Source organism: Pan paniscus, chromosome 11 (assembly GCF_029289425.2).
Source record: "Pan paniscus chromosome 11, NHGRI_mPanPan1-v2.0_pri, whole genome shotgun sequence".
NCBI classification, from domain to species: domain Eukaryota; kingdom Metazoa; phylum Chordata; class Mammalia; order Primates; family Hominidae; genus Pan; species Pan paniscus.
The window spans coordinates 2,506,288-2,519,464 of record NC_073260.2 but is presented as its reverse complement, the minus strand read 5'-3'; the positions used below and the strand labels follow the sequence as shown (position 1 = coordinate 2,519,464).

Below are 13,177 nucleotides of genomic sequence, written 5' to 3'. Positions count from 1 at the left end.
GCCTCGCAGGTTCAAGCGATTTTCCTGCCTCAGCCTCCTGAGTAGTTGGGATTACAGGCACCTGCTATCATGTTCAGTTAATTTTTGTATTTTAGTAGAGACGGGGTTTCACCACCTTGGCCAGGCTGGTCTTGAACTCCTGATCTCAGGTGATCTGCCCACCTCAGCCTCCCAAAGTGCCGGGATTACAGGCGTGAGCCACCATGCCCAGCCAGTTTTTTTTTTAAGTGTCTGTGCCAATCTTCTGGAAACAGAGCAGTATAAATTAAACAAAGGCATTTTCATGAGAGCAGCACTGGGGCAAGTACTCTGAGACTGGGCGGCACGGGGCAGTCATCCTGGTCACTACCTGCTCTCGAGGGCTGTGGGCATTTGCCAAGCTTGGGAAACCTTTTCTGGACTTGGGGTGGGGCTGAGGTGGTCTCAGACTCAGCCCTTCAACACTGTCATCATCCAGGACCAGTGAGGTGTGTCACCCCAAGTTGGAGGCCACTGTCTGAAAGCTGTTAGAATGACTTTGCCGTTACCCTGAAGGAAGTAGAGTGTCCTAAAACAGGTGAACCCCTTCTTTTTTCTTTGAGATGGAGTCTTGCTCTGTCACCCAGGGTGGAATGCAGTGGCGTAATCTCGGCTCACTGCAACCTCTGCCTCCCAGGTTCAAGTGATTTTCCTGCCTCAGCCTCCTGAGTAATTGGGATTACAGGCATCTGCCACCATGCCCAGCTGATTTTTGTATTTTTAGTAGAGACAGGGTTTCACCACATTGGCCAGGCTGGTCTTGAACCCCTGACCTCAGGTGATCCACCCACCTCAGCCTCCCAAAGTGCTGGGATTACAAACATGAGCCACTGTGCCGGGCCTTTTGTGTATTTTTTTTTTTTTTGAGATGGATTCTTGCTCTGTCGCCAGGCTGGAGTGTAGTAGCGCAATCTCGGCTCACTGCAACCTACGCCTCCCGGGTTCAAGTGAATCTCCTGCCTCAGTCTCCTGAGTAGCTGTGAGTACAGGCGCGTACCACCATGCCCAGCTAATTTTTGTACTTTTAGTAGAGACAGGGGTTCAACATGTTGGCCAGAATGGTCTCGATCTCTTGACCTCATGATCTGCCCACCTCGGCCTCCCAAAGTGCTGGGGTGAGCCACCGCGCCCGGCCTTTTGTATTTTTTTAGTAGAGACGGGATTTCACCATGTTGGCCAGTCTGGTCTCAAACTCCTGACCTCAGGTGATCTGCTCGCCTAGGCCTCCCAAAGTGCTGGGATTACAGGCATGAGCCGCCGTGCCTGGCTGTTTTTTCTTTTTTAAAAGAGACAGGGTCAGCTAGGCGCAGTGGCTCATGCCTGTAATCCTAGCACTTTGGGAGGCCGAGGCAGGCAATTGCCTGAGCTCAGGAGTTCGAGACCAGCCTGAGCAACACGGTGAAACCCTGTCTCTACTAAAATACAAAAAAAATTAGCCGGGCGTAGCGGTGTGCGCCAGTAGTCCCAGCTACTCCGGAGGCTTAGGCAGGAGAATTTCTTAAAGCCGGGAGGCAGAGGTTGCAGTGAGCCGAGATCACACCACTGCACTCCAGCCTGGGTGACAGAGCAAGACACCGTCTCAAAAAAGAAAAAAAAGAGACAGGGTCTCACTCTATTGCGCAGCCTGGAGTGCAGTGGTGCAACCACAGCTTACTGCAACCTCCACCTCCTGAGCTTCAGTCATCTTCCTGCCTCAGCCTTCCAAGCAGTTGGGACTACAGGTGTGCAGTACCACACCCAGCTAAATTTTTTTTCCTTTTTTTGGTAGAGATGGGGTTCCGCCATGCTGCCCATGCTGGTTTCGAACTCATGGGCTCAAGCGGTCCTCCCGCCTCAGCCTCCCAAAGTGCTGGGATTATAGGCATGAACTGCCACGTGAACCCTTTTTCATCCCGAGCTGGCTGCTGCAGACTCAGGACAGCTTTGAGCCTCCCAGGTGCAGCCAGGAGGAGACGCCTTCTTACGTCTGAGAGCTCAGTTAGTTCCTGGGCTTGAGCAACCTCACTGAGCCTGCAGGTGCGGACTTGGGACGTTTCCATGGCTGCTTGCAGCAAACTCAGGGGTGATGACGTTGATGGAATCCGATGGCTTCCTGAGTTCCATCTCAAGGCCTTGCTGTCCCAGGAATGTGGGTTTGGGGCGGAGGGGAATTCCAACTGCAAACCAAGTAACATATATGAAATGTGGCATTGGCGCCTGGGGACAGCGTGGCCTGTGTAAATTATGCAACTTCAAAGCCTGCCCTGTTTTGCAGTGTATTCCATCGTTGAGGAGTCCCGTGGTCTCAGGGTCTGAATGCTTGGAGGAGACTTACCTCCGTGAACGTCTCCTTCTCTGCAAAGCGGGGGGAAAGGTCTCCATTTCACCAAAGGCTGGATGGAGAGGGGGTGGTGTGTCCAGTGCTAGCCCGTGCACCGCCAGAGAGAACCTGCTGCAGCTCCCGTTCTCCTGGGCAGATGACAGTGCCGCCTCCCCCATGCAGCCCACAGGACTCCTAGGGCAGCCCCTGTTTTGGCCGCCAAGGCCACTGTTTTCGAGTGTCTGGAGGCCATAGGTTGTGTTTTCACTTGAGGTCGGGAGTTCAAGACCAGCCTGGCCAACATGGTGAAACCTCGTCTCTGTCAAAAATACAAACATTAGCCGGGCGTGGTGGCGGGCGCCTGTAATCCCAGCTACTCGGGAGGCTGAGGCAGGAGAATCGCTTGAACCCGGGAGGCGGAGGTTGCAGTGAGTCGAGATCGCGCCACTGCACTCCAGCCTGGGCGACAGAGTGAGCCTCCACCTCAAAAAATAAATAAATAAATAAATAAAGTGCACAACCCAGTAGATTAGCACACCGGCCATGCCGGGCGGCCGTCACCACTGTCCGGTTGCAGAGCATTACCTCACCCCAAAAGGAGACCCCATAGCCTTAATACCTTACTTAAGTGCGCAGTATTCTTTTAGTCCTGTTTCTCATAAATGTTACCCAAATTGAGGCGCCGCTCTGCGCCCGGCACCGGGGGAGGCGGAGGGACCCGCAGGTGTCGGGTAGGTGCGGCCGCCCCGCCAGGGCCCCGCGTCCCGCGTGCGACGCGCGCCTCGTGGGAACCGCTGTCGCCCGGCCTGGGCTCCCGGCTCACCTCTCGGGTGTGCGGCAGGGGTCTCCGCCCCGGGGCCACGGGAGGGGAAGCAAGGGCCTCGCTGTCTCGCCGCACCTGGGGAAGGGACCCAATTAGCGCGGACCCCACAGCGCAGCACCTCACCGGCTCCCCGCACCAACGCCCCGGCGCGCTCTTTGAGGAAAAAGCAGAGGGCGACTTAGGTACCCACGCCGTCTCAGCGCCGACCAATCGGCGCCCGCTGCGGCTCCTGCGGGCTCGCTGGTTGGCTCCGGCGTCAGTCCGTCAGGCGCGCTCGGAGCGGGGCGTATCTGGCCAATGGCTCTCGCTACAGCTTCCTGAGGGCTGGCTGGTTGGCTCCCATGTCCGTCCGTCAGGCGCACGCGGCGGAGCGGCGGCGGCGGCGGCGTTGGGGGCGGTAGCTGGGCGGGCCCTTAGTTCCGGGCGCGCTGCGACCGTTGGGTGAGGCGAGCGCGGGGTCGGGTGCGGGGTCGGGGTCGGGCGCGGGGTCGGGTGCGGGGTCGGGCGCAGGCGCGGGCACCTCTCAGGGAGACTCCGGGCCGGAGCGGGAGCGGGGGCGGGAGAGGCCGCGGGGCGGGGGCGGGGCCAGCCCGAGGGGATTTCTCTGAGCTGCTGGGCCGGAAACCAAGTCCGAGCGTGGCTGGCGCGGGAAAGTTCGGGAACGCGCGCGGCCGTGCTCGGAGCAGCGCCAGGGCACGCTCCGGGGTTTTGCGCGGGGTCGCGGCTCACAGTACAGCCTGAGGCCCGTGGGCGGCCCACCCGGCCCTGCCCCGGGTCCGTCGCTCCCCCGCACCCTGTCGCCCCTCCACGCTCAGCTGTGGGCCCCTCGTGTTCCCGAAGCCCCGCACCCTCACCCGGCTGCGTGCTCGGGAGGGTCAGGGGCGCCTCCGACCCCTGAGTTTGCCAGCGCCCCCCAGCCAGGGGTCGGGGAAGACCAGTGAGGCTGGGGGCGGAGCCGACTCTGCTGCCTTCCTGCCCAGTGGCTGGGGAGACCCAGGCTGAGCCTGGGTGAAAAGTCCCTCTGGCTGCTGGGAGGGTCGGGGGCAGCAAGGAGCCAGTGCGGGGATGGGCTGCGGTGGACGGGGCCGGGATCGGGGCCGGGGCCTGGTCCTGGCAGTAGCAGGGGATGTTTGTGGAAGGTAGAGCCGAGAAAAAGAGGAGTTGGAATGTCTGCAAGAATCTGGCGTGAGCAGCTGAAGGCTGGTGCTTCCTAGGCCAAGATGAAGGAGTCACAGCGCCCATGGCCTCTCGGGAGGCGGCCAGATGGGCAGCCTGGGGTCAGGGGAACGGTCAGGGCCAGAGCTGGGTATTTTGGAGTTGTCATTTTGAGGCCCTGAGGGCTGAGGGTCAGTGCAGAAGAACACCAAGCCCCCACTCGGTGTAGGGCCGACAGGGGGTGGGGTGTCTGGCAGCCAGTGAAGACGGGGCTCGGAGGAGGAGGGAGTCTGGTCTGGGTCAAGTCAAGGGAAACTAGGACTGAGAACGGACCCTGCTCTGTGGCCACATGATTTTGAAGGGACGGAATTACTGCCCTGTAACTCAATCTCTCTCCCTGTTAATAGCCCTAGTTTTTAATAAGAGGAACTGAATGTATTAATGGGTGGACACTTGTAAGGTTCAAGAGCTCCTCTTCTACCACGCTTGCTTCTGATACTTTTGTATAAACAATTGTTAAGAGTTTAGGTTGTTATCAAGCTTCTATTTGGTATTATTTTGTGCCTGAAAAAGATGGGGTTACATATAAAATTATAATTTTATTTATTTATTTTTTGAGATAGTTTTGGTCTTGTTGCCCAGGCTGGAGTGCAGTGGCTCGATCTCGGCTCACTGCAGCCTCCGCCTCCTGGGTTCAAGCGATTTTTCTGCCTCAGCCTCCCGAGCAGCTGGGATTACAGGCGTGCACCACCACGCCCGGCTAATTTTTTGTATTTTTAGTAGAGATAGGGTTTCATCTTGTTGGCCAGGCTGGTTTCAAACTCTTGACCTTAGGTGATCCACCCTCCTCGGCCTCCCAAAGTGCTAGGATTACAGGCATGAGCCACCGCGCCCGGCCATGAAATTACGTTTTAAAGTTAACTTCTAGTATTTGGAGGGCCTCATATTCATGGCCGCATGCAGATCAGTGTTCCTGAATATTACTCAGATGAGCTTTTATAGAAGTGGGTTAGAATCAGGTGCCACCGACGCCTGTAGTCCCAGCTACTCCGGAGGCTGAGGCAGGAGAATGGCGTGAACCCGGGAGGCGGAGCTTGCAGTGAGCCGAGATCGCGCCACTGCACTCCAGCCTGGGTGACAGAGCGAGACTCCATCTCAAAAAGAATCGGGTGCCACCCAGTGAACTCTTACGTGGAGTCCAGTATTGTATGAAGCAGTTGTGTGCTGTTGGTGGAGACATGAATTGAGGAGGTTTGAATCTCCAGCATTTGGGGCATCTTGGAGTCTGCTTGTGAGAAGGGCGAGGCCTGGGTTGAACCCAAGCGTTTGCGGCGACTAGGTGACCCCTGCAGCGGCCAGGTTGCACCCATATCTGATTTGATGTCATGGTTTGGGCAGTGTTTGACTTGTGTAACAATACAGCTTGTCCTTTTGAGAGTCACCGATGCCACCAAACCATGTTCACACACCAGAGTCAGGATGCCAGGTCTCAGCTGCCTGATGACTCCAGCTTAGTGAAGGCCTCTGATTTCTTGTGGGGGTGTCCCGTTGTGAAGGGAACACACAGCTCAGCCCTACCAGCAACAAGGGTGCCAGATGCCCCCACTCTCCTGTGGAGGGGAGTCTCGCTCTGTCACCCGGCTGGAGTGCAGTGGCACGATCTCGGCTCACTGCAACCTCTGCCTCCTGGGTTCACGCTATTCTTCTGCCTCAGCCTCCCGAGTAGCTGGACTACAGGCACCCGCCACCACACCCAGCTAATTTTTTGTATTTTTAATGGAGACGGGGTTTCACCGTGTTAGCCAGGATGGTCTCGATCTCCTGATCTCGTGATCCGCCCACCTCGGCCTCCCAGAGTGCTAGGATTACAGGTGTGAGCCACCACTGAGGGGCTTTTTTACGTTAAAACTTGTTTGTTTGTTTTTCTTTTTTTGTTTGTGTGGTTTTTTTTGTTTTTTTTTTTTTTTGAGACGGAGTCTCGCTCTGTCCCCCGGTGTGAGCCACCGCGCCTGGCCTTTTTTTTTTTCTTTTTTTGAGACAGAGTTTCGCTCTTGTTGCCCAGGCTGGAGTGCAATGGTGCGATCTCGGCTCGCTGCAACCTCTGCCTCCCAGGTTCAAGTGATTCTCCTGCCTCATCCTCCAGAGTAGGTGGGATTACAGGCACCCACCATAATGCCCGGCTAATTTTTGTGTTTTTAATAGAGACAGGGTTTCTCCACTTTGGTGAGGCTGGTCTCGAACTCCTGACCTCAGGTGATCCACCTGCCTTGGCACTCCCAAAGTGCTGGGATTACAGGTATGAGCCACCTTGCCTGGCCTTAAAACCTGTTTTTGACATTTCTTTGCCATTTTAACTTTTTTGTTATTTTATTTTTATACCTGAGGTCTTGTTATGTTTCCCAGGCTGGTCTCGAACTCCTGGCCTGAAGTGATCCTCCAACCTCAGCCTCCCAAGTAGCTGGGATTACAGGTGCAAGCCACTGTGTCAGTTGGTCACCGCATGTGTGAGAGTTCCCCCTACACTTATTCAGTCAGTCACCGCTTGTGTGAGAGTCGCCCCCGCATGCTCGTTCAGTCGGTCACTACATTTGTGACAGTCATCCCCGCATGCTCATTCAGTCGGTCACCGCATGTGTGAGAATCCCCCCCGCACGCTCATTCAGCCGGTCACCGCGTGTGAGAGTCCCCACCGCACGCTCCTTCAGCCGGTCACCGCGTGTGAGAGTCCCCCCCGCACGCTCGTTCAGCCGGTCACCGCGTGTGTGAGTCCCCCCCGCACGCTCGTTCAGCCGGTCACCGCGTGTGAGAGAGTCCCCACTGCACGCTCGTTCAGCCGGTCACCGCGTGTGTGAGAGTCCCCACCGCACGCTCGTTCAGCCGGTCACCGCGTGTGTGAGAGTCCCCACCGCACGCTCGTTCAGCCGGTCACCGCGTGTGTGAGAGTCCCCCCCGCACGCTCGTTCAGCCGGTCACCGCGTGTGTGAGTCCCCCCCGCACGCTCGTTCAGCCGGTCACCGCGTGTGTGAGAGTCCCCACCGCACGCTCGTTCAGCCGGTCACCGCGTATGTGAGTCCCCCCCGCACGCTCGTTCAGCCGGTCACCACGGGGGTGGCACTTTTGTTTTTAGCTGACTTAGCTGATAGAATTGGGAGTTTTAGAGTAAAACTGATCTGGAAGCCTGAAAAAACCAGCAGCACATTGTTCGTTTCCAGGTTGAATCGCTCCTAGCTGACCCCTCACGTCTCTTATGATACGTACAGAAAGCAAGAGCAGCCCATGCCGTCCGGCCACGCACCAGGTCTCAGTCTGTGTGTCTGGTTCAGGTGACCATGCTGTTCAGTTCAGTTCCTCCTGCCTCCTGTGTAGGCCACTGAGAGCTCCCTAGTCTAAGCCGGAGGAGGTTCTGGTAAGTGCTAGGCACAGTGGAAGTCGGATTCCAACATGTGCGCAAATTGGGGCACTGTCAGAAGTGTGCTAAAATCTTGGTGTAGCACTTTTGAGCCTTCGTGGTGGTTTTCATTAGTTCTTAAAATGTATTTATGAATGAGATTCAAATAAAATGTTTAAGGAATCTCTAAGCACAAAGAACCCCAGAGTGTAGTGTGGGCATCAGTGGGACCTCAGGGTCCCCTGACCGGGCTGCCTGCCGTGTCCTGGCTGTCTGGGGTTGTGTTTTCATTTGGAAACAGGAATAATGATCCCCGACCTTCCAGCCGTGTCAGGACGTCACGATGGCCACGTGAGGCCGTATCTGTGAGAAGCGTCTGCCGGTGGTGGAGGACGTGCACTTTGTTGTGAACCTCGGCTCACTGCAGCCTCCTCCCAGGCTTGGGTGATCCTCCCACCTCAGCCTCCTGAGTGGCTGGGACCACAGATGCATGATCCTCCCACCTCGGCCTCCTGAGTAGCTGGGACCACAGATGCATGATCCTCCCACCTCGGCCTCCTGAGTAGCTGGGGCCACAGATGCATGCCATCACACTTGGCCATTTTTTGTATTTTTAGATTTGTTTTTTTGTGTGTGTTTTGTTTTTGAGACAGATGGTCGCTCTTGCTCAGGCTGGAGTGCAGTGGCACGATCTCAGCTCACTGCAACCTCCGCCTCTCAGGTTCGAGCGATTCTTCTGCCTCAGCCTCTGGAGTAGCTGGGCTTACAGGCTTGCACCACCATGCCTGGCTAATTTTTTGTATTTTTAGTGGAGACGGGGTCTCACCATGTTGGCCAGCCTGGTCTTGAACTCCTGACCTCAGGTGATCCACCAACCTCGGCACTCCCAAAGTGCTGGGATTACAAGTGTGAGCCACCGCGCCCAGCCAGTTTTTTGTGTTTTTGGTAGAGACAGGGTTTCATCATGTTCCCCAGGCTGGTCTTGAACTCCTGAGCTCAAGCAATCTGCCTACTTCGGCCTCCCAAAGTGCTGGGATTATAGGTGTGAGCCACCATGCCCGGCCCATTTTTGTGGTTCTTTTATGTCTGACAGGCATGCCTAGGGCAGGGAGGGCACACCTCTGTCTCCACCTTCAAGAGCGCATTTAGGAGGAATGTCGATATGAAAAGAATCAAGCTTTGTCTGAAAGATGCACCAGGACACTCTTCAGTGACATTGGGAAAAAAGAAGGCTCACCCTGAATCTTTTTTTTTTTTTTTTTTTTTTTTGAGACGAAGTTTCGCTCTTTTTTGCCCAAGCTGGAGAGCAGTGCTGCGATCTTGACTCTCCGCAACCTCTGCCTCCCAGGTTCAAGCGATTCTCCTGCCTCAGCCTCCCAAGTAGCTGGAATTACAGACGTGAGCCACTGCACTCGGCTAATTTTGTATTTTTAGTAGAAACGGGTTTCTCCATGTTGGTCAGGCTGGTCTCGATCACCAGACCTCAGGTGATCCACCCGCCTCAGCCTCCCAAAGTGCTGGGATTACAGGCATGAGCCACCGTGCCCGGCCCATTCTGAATCTGTCTACCCTAGCAAAACGATCCTTTATTTTACTTTCTTGCCCCATTCGTATACTGGCATGACTGCACTCATAGGGTTCTTGACATTTTATATCCTATTTAACATTTTATAATAAGTATAAAATAGGATTGTGTCCTAAAGAATGTGGTTTAAGGCCAGGCGCGGTGGCTCACGCCTGTAATCCCAGCACTTTGGGAGACCGAGGCGGGCAGATCACGAGGTCAGGAGATCGAGACCATCCTGGCTAACACGGTGAAACCCCGTCTCTACTAAAAAATACAAAAAATTAGCTGGGCATGGTGACCGGTGCCTGTAGTCCCAGTTACTTGGGAGGCTGAGGCAGGAGAATGGCGTGAACCTGGGCGGTGGAGGTTGCAGTGAGCCAGGATCGCGCCACTGCACTCCTGCGTGGGCAACAGAGCGAGACTCCGTCTCAAAAAAATAAATAAATAAAAAGAATGTGGCTTAAAAACCAATGATATTTAAAAATAGAAAATTTCTTTGTCCAAAGTGGATTAGAAGCCACTTTGTTCTAAAACCATTAAACCTTTTTAAACCGTTAGTGGCTCAGCCAGGCACAGTGGCTCATGCCTATAATCTCAGCACTTTGGGAGATTGAGGTGGGCAGATTATCTGAGGTCAGGAGTTCGAGACCAGCCTGGCCAACATGGTGAAACCCTGTCTCTACTAAAAATACAAAAATTAGCCAGGCGTGGTGACAGGCGTCTGTAATCCCAGCTACTCGGGAGGCTGAGACAGGAGAATCACTTGAATTAGCCAGGCATGGTGACAGGCGTCTGTAGTCCCAGCTACTCGGGAGGCTGAGGCAGGAGAATCGCTTGAACCTGGGAGGCGGAGGTTGCACCTTAGATCACACCGTTGCACTCCCGCCTGAGCAACAGAGCAAGACTCTCACATGAATAAATAAATAAACCATTAGTGGCTCATGAAATCGATGTAATAGCTTCTGACCAGAACAAAAGAAAGAAAATAGAACACTCAGAATGTCTCTTATGAAGACTAAGTGTAGTTCTGTGAACCTTTTAGTGACGTACATGTATGTAGCACGTCTCCACATGTCATGATAAATGTGCGCTGAGGGTGCAGTCCTGGTGAGCAGGCTCCCACCTCAGTTTGCCACGGCTGGTATGCATCTGTGAGCTCCGGAACATCCGCATAGCTCTGCTGCCCACAGGAGCAGGTGCACCCACCTTCGAGAAAGTGGGAGAAACAGGTGTGGCCTCCCCACCGAGGGACCTTGAGCACTGGGCAGGCAGAGCCCCAGCGTCCCTTCTGTTGGGTGGTTGGAGGAGTAAGTTTAGGTTATAAGCATGTTTTCTGAACTCTGAAGTGCCACACGAATGCAAGGTCTCACTAAATTACAGATTCAGAAGCTGGGATTGAAAGCACACCACTGCTGGCTTTGGGGGGCAGACAGGTGACTGACAGTCTCGTCACAGTTTCTCAAGAGTCAGCCCTGTTCAGGTCAGTGAGCGCAGGTCAGGGATGAGGTCGCTGCACTCTGCGTTCCCCAGTCCTGTATGCGGCGTCAGTTTTGGCAGTCCACGTGTCTCTCCTGTAGAGGATTAGAGGGGCCGGCCCCATGGGTCTGCAGGGTTGGCGCACCGTCTGGGGAAGACACTTGGAATGTGCTTTCATTGGTGAGCCAGGTCAAGGAAACTTTGGGGAATGTTTGCAGAGAGCTGAGGATGGTTGTCTTGGGGCCTAAGTTTTTCTGACTTAAAAAGCACCTCCTATTTGGGGTCTGTGTGGTAGTGACCCTTTTTCTTTTTTACTTTTTTTTTCGAGATAGAGTCTCACTGCAATGCGCAGGCTGGAGTGCAGTGGTGTGATATCGGCTCACTGCAACCTCTCCTTCCCGGGTTCAAGCGATTCTCCTGCCTCAGCCTCCTGAGTAGCTGGGATTACAGGCGTGCACCACCACGCCCGGCTAATTTTTGTAGTTTTAGTAGAGATGGGGTTTCACCGTGTTGGTCGGGCTGGTCTCAAACTCCTGACCTCGTGATTCTCCTGCCTTGGCCTCCGAAAGTGTTGGGATTACAGGTGTGAGCCACTGCGCCTGGCCTTTTTTTTTTTTTTTTTTTGCAATGGAGTCTTGCCGCATCGCCCAGGCTGGAGTGAAGTGGTATGATCTCAGCTCACTGCAACCTCTGCTTCCTGGGTTCAAGCAATTCTCCTGCTTCAGCCTCCACAGTAGCTGGGATTACAGGCACACACCACAATGTCCGGCTAATTTTTGTATTTTTAGTAGAGACGGGGTTTCCCCATGTTGGCCAGGATGGTCTCGATCTCTTGACCTCGTGATCTGCCTGCTTCGGCCTCCCAAAGTGCTGGGATTACAGGCGTGAGCCACCGCACCTGGCTGGTAGTGGCCCTTTTTCAGGGGTTTACAGGTAAACTTTCCTTCCACTTTTTGAGATCTGGGGACATTACATGGGAGTTGGAGGCAAGTCTCGGAAGGCTGCTGGGCCTTGTCCTGGGTGCAGGCTTCTTAGGCCCACCTCAGGGTTGCCAAGGGGCAGGTGTGCAGATCCATAGGGACCAGCACCGGGGCTCTTCCAAGCAGGGCAAAGGTGTTAAGGGAACAGAGGAGAGCAGGGGGATTGGGGGCATCATGAGGATGGTGGGGGACAAGGCCAGATGGGGCTAAACCCAGTGGCTGGGTTTCCTTCTGACTGCCCAGGATGTTCCTAGGGAGCCCTCAGTGAGGGGTGCCCTATTGTGGGTATGAAGGAGGAGCAGAGAGCAGGGTCGGGGCCAGAGAAGGGGCTAGTGCTGGCAGCATGGAGGCAGAACCAGTGGAATTGGCCTGTGATTGGACAAGGAATGGGCTCAGAAAGCATCCTGGATAGCTGGGCATGGAGGTGCACTCACCTGTAGTCCCAGCCACTGGAGAAACTGGCAGGAGGATCGCTTGAGCCCAGGACTTCCAACCTGTAGTGTGCAATGATCACACTTGTGAATAGACAGCGTTCTCCAGCTAGGGAAACATAGACCCCTGTTTCTAAAGAAAAATGAAAGCCTCCTGGGTTTGGCTGAGTCCCTGGTGAATGGTGGAGCGGTCCTGATTGCTGGGAAGACCTCTTTCTGGCACAGCAACCGGGGCAGAGGTGAGAGGAGGAGAGAAGGGCCTCAGCAGTGTTCTGGCCTTTTGGGTTCATCCAAAACTTGCCGGTCCTGGGCCTGCTGGGAGAGGTCAGCCCCTTTCAGGTGAGCAGCTCTGGGGCCGGGTGACCCACGCCACCGTGTCGGGCACACAGTGGTGCTTCGTTTTCCTCACTCCTGGGGCCACAGCCTTCCTGCTGCTGTTCTGCCTGGTGGGTGGGTCCATGCTGCTTTGAGGAGGCAAGTGACCTAAGGCTTCCGGGACACTCTTTTGGCAACTTGGGCCTTGGAAGGACAGCAGAGCAGGTGTGCAGTGTTAGGACCTGTGGCTGAGCTGACCTAACAGCCTGCCAGGAGGCATCAGTCAGGCTCAAGTAGGACAGCAAGGCCCCCATCTTGGGGCTGTCGTCCAGGCACAGAGCAGTCAGCATCTACTGTCCTTCCTGGACAGAAAAGGGAAAATGCATTTGTCATTTAAATGTTGGAATGGGCCAGGCACGGTGGCTCCTACCTGGAATCCGAGCACATTGGGAGGGCAAGGTTGGATCACGTGAGGCCAGGAGTTTAAGACCATCCTGGCCAACATGGTGAAACCCCATCTGAAAAATACAAAAAATTAGCCGCCTGTGGTGGCGTGTACCTGTGGTCCCAGTTATTTGGGAGGCTGAGGCATGAGAATTGCTTGAACCCAGGAGGTGGAGGTTGCAGTGACAGATTGCTCCACTGCACTCCAGCCTAGGTGACAGAGCGTAAGACTCTGTTTAAGGAAAAAAAAAAAAAAAAAGGAATGGTTCTGAGAAGTCATC

The 13,177-nt window shown here is 54.9% G+C and overlaps 1 protein-coding gene across 5 annotated transcripts in view; it reads left to right on the top strand.

Annotated features, from left to right (window-relative positions):
- Positions 1-3,427: 3,427 nt before the first annotated feature.
- TRAF2 (TNF receptor associated factor 2) overlaps positions 3,428-13,177 on the top strand; it is a 41,297-nt gene continuing 31,547 nt past the window's right edge. Inside the window, exons 1-3 of one of the 5 annotated variants that reach the window (XM_055117443.2) lie at positions 4,241-6,591; positions 6,699-6,765; positions 7,508-7,701. The gene's annotated coding sequence lies outside the window, so the exon portion shown is untranslated. Of the gene's footprint in view, positions 3,582-4,240; positions 6,766-7,246; positions 7,702-13,177 lie in introns of those variants that run through there. The other 4 variants (XM_063594108.1, XM_034929581.2, XM_055117446.1 and 1 more) reach the window with 4 other exon arrangements.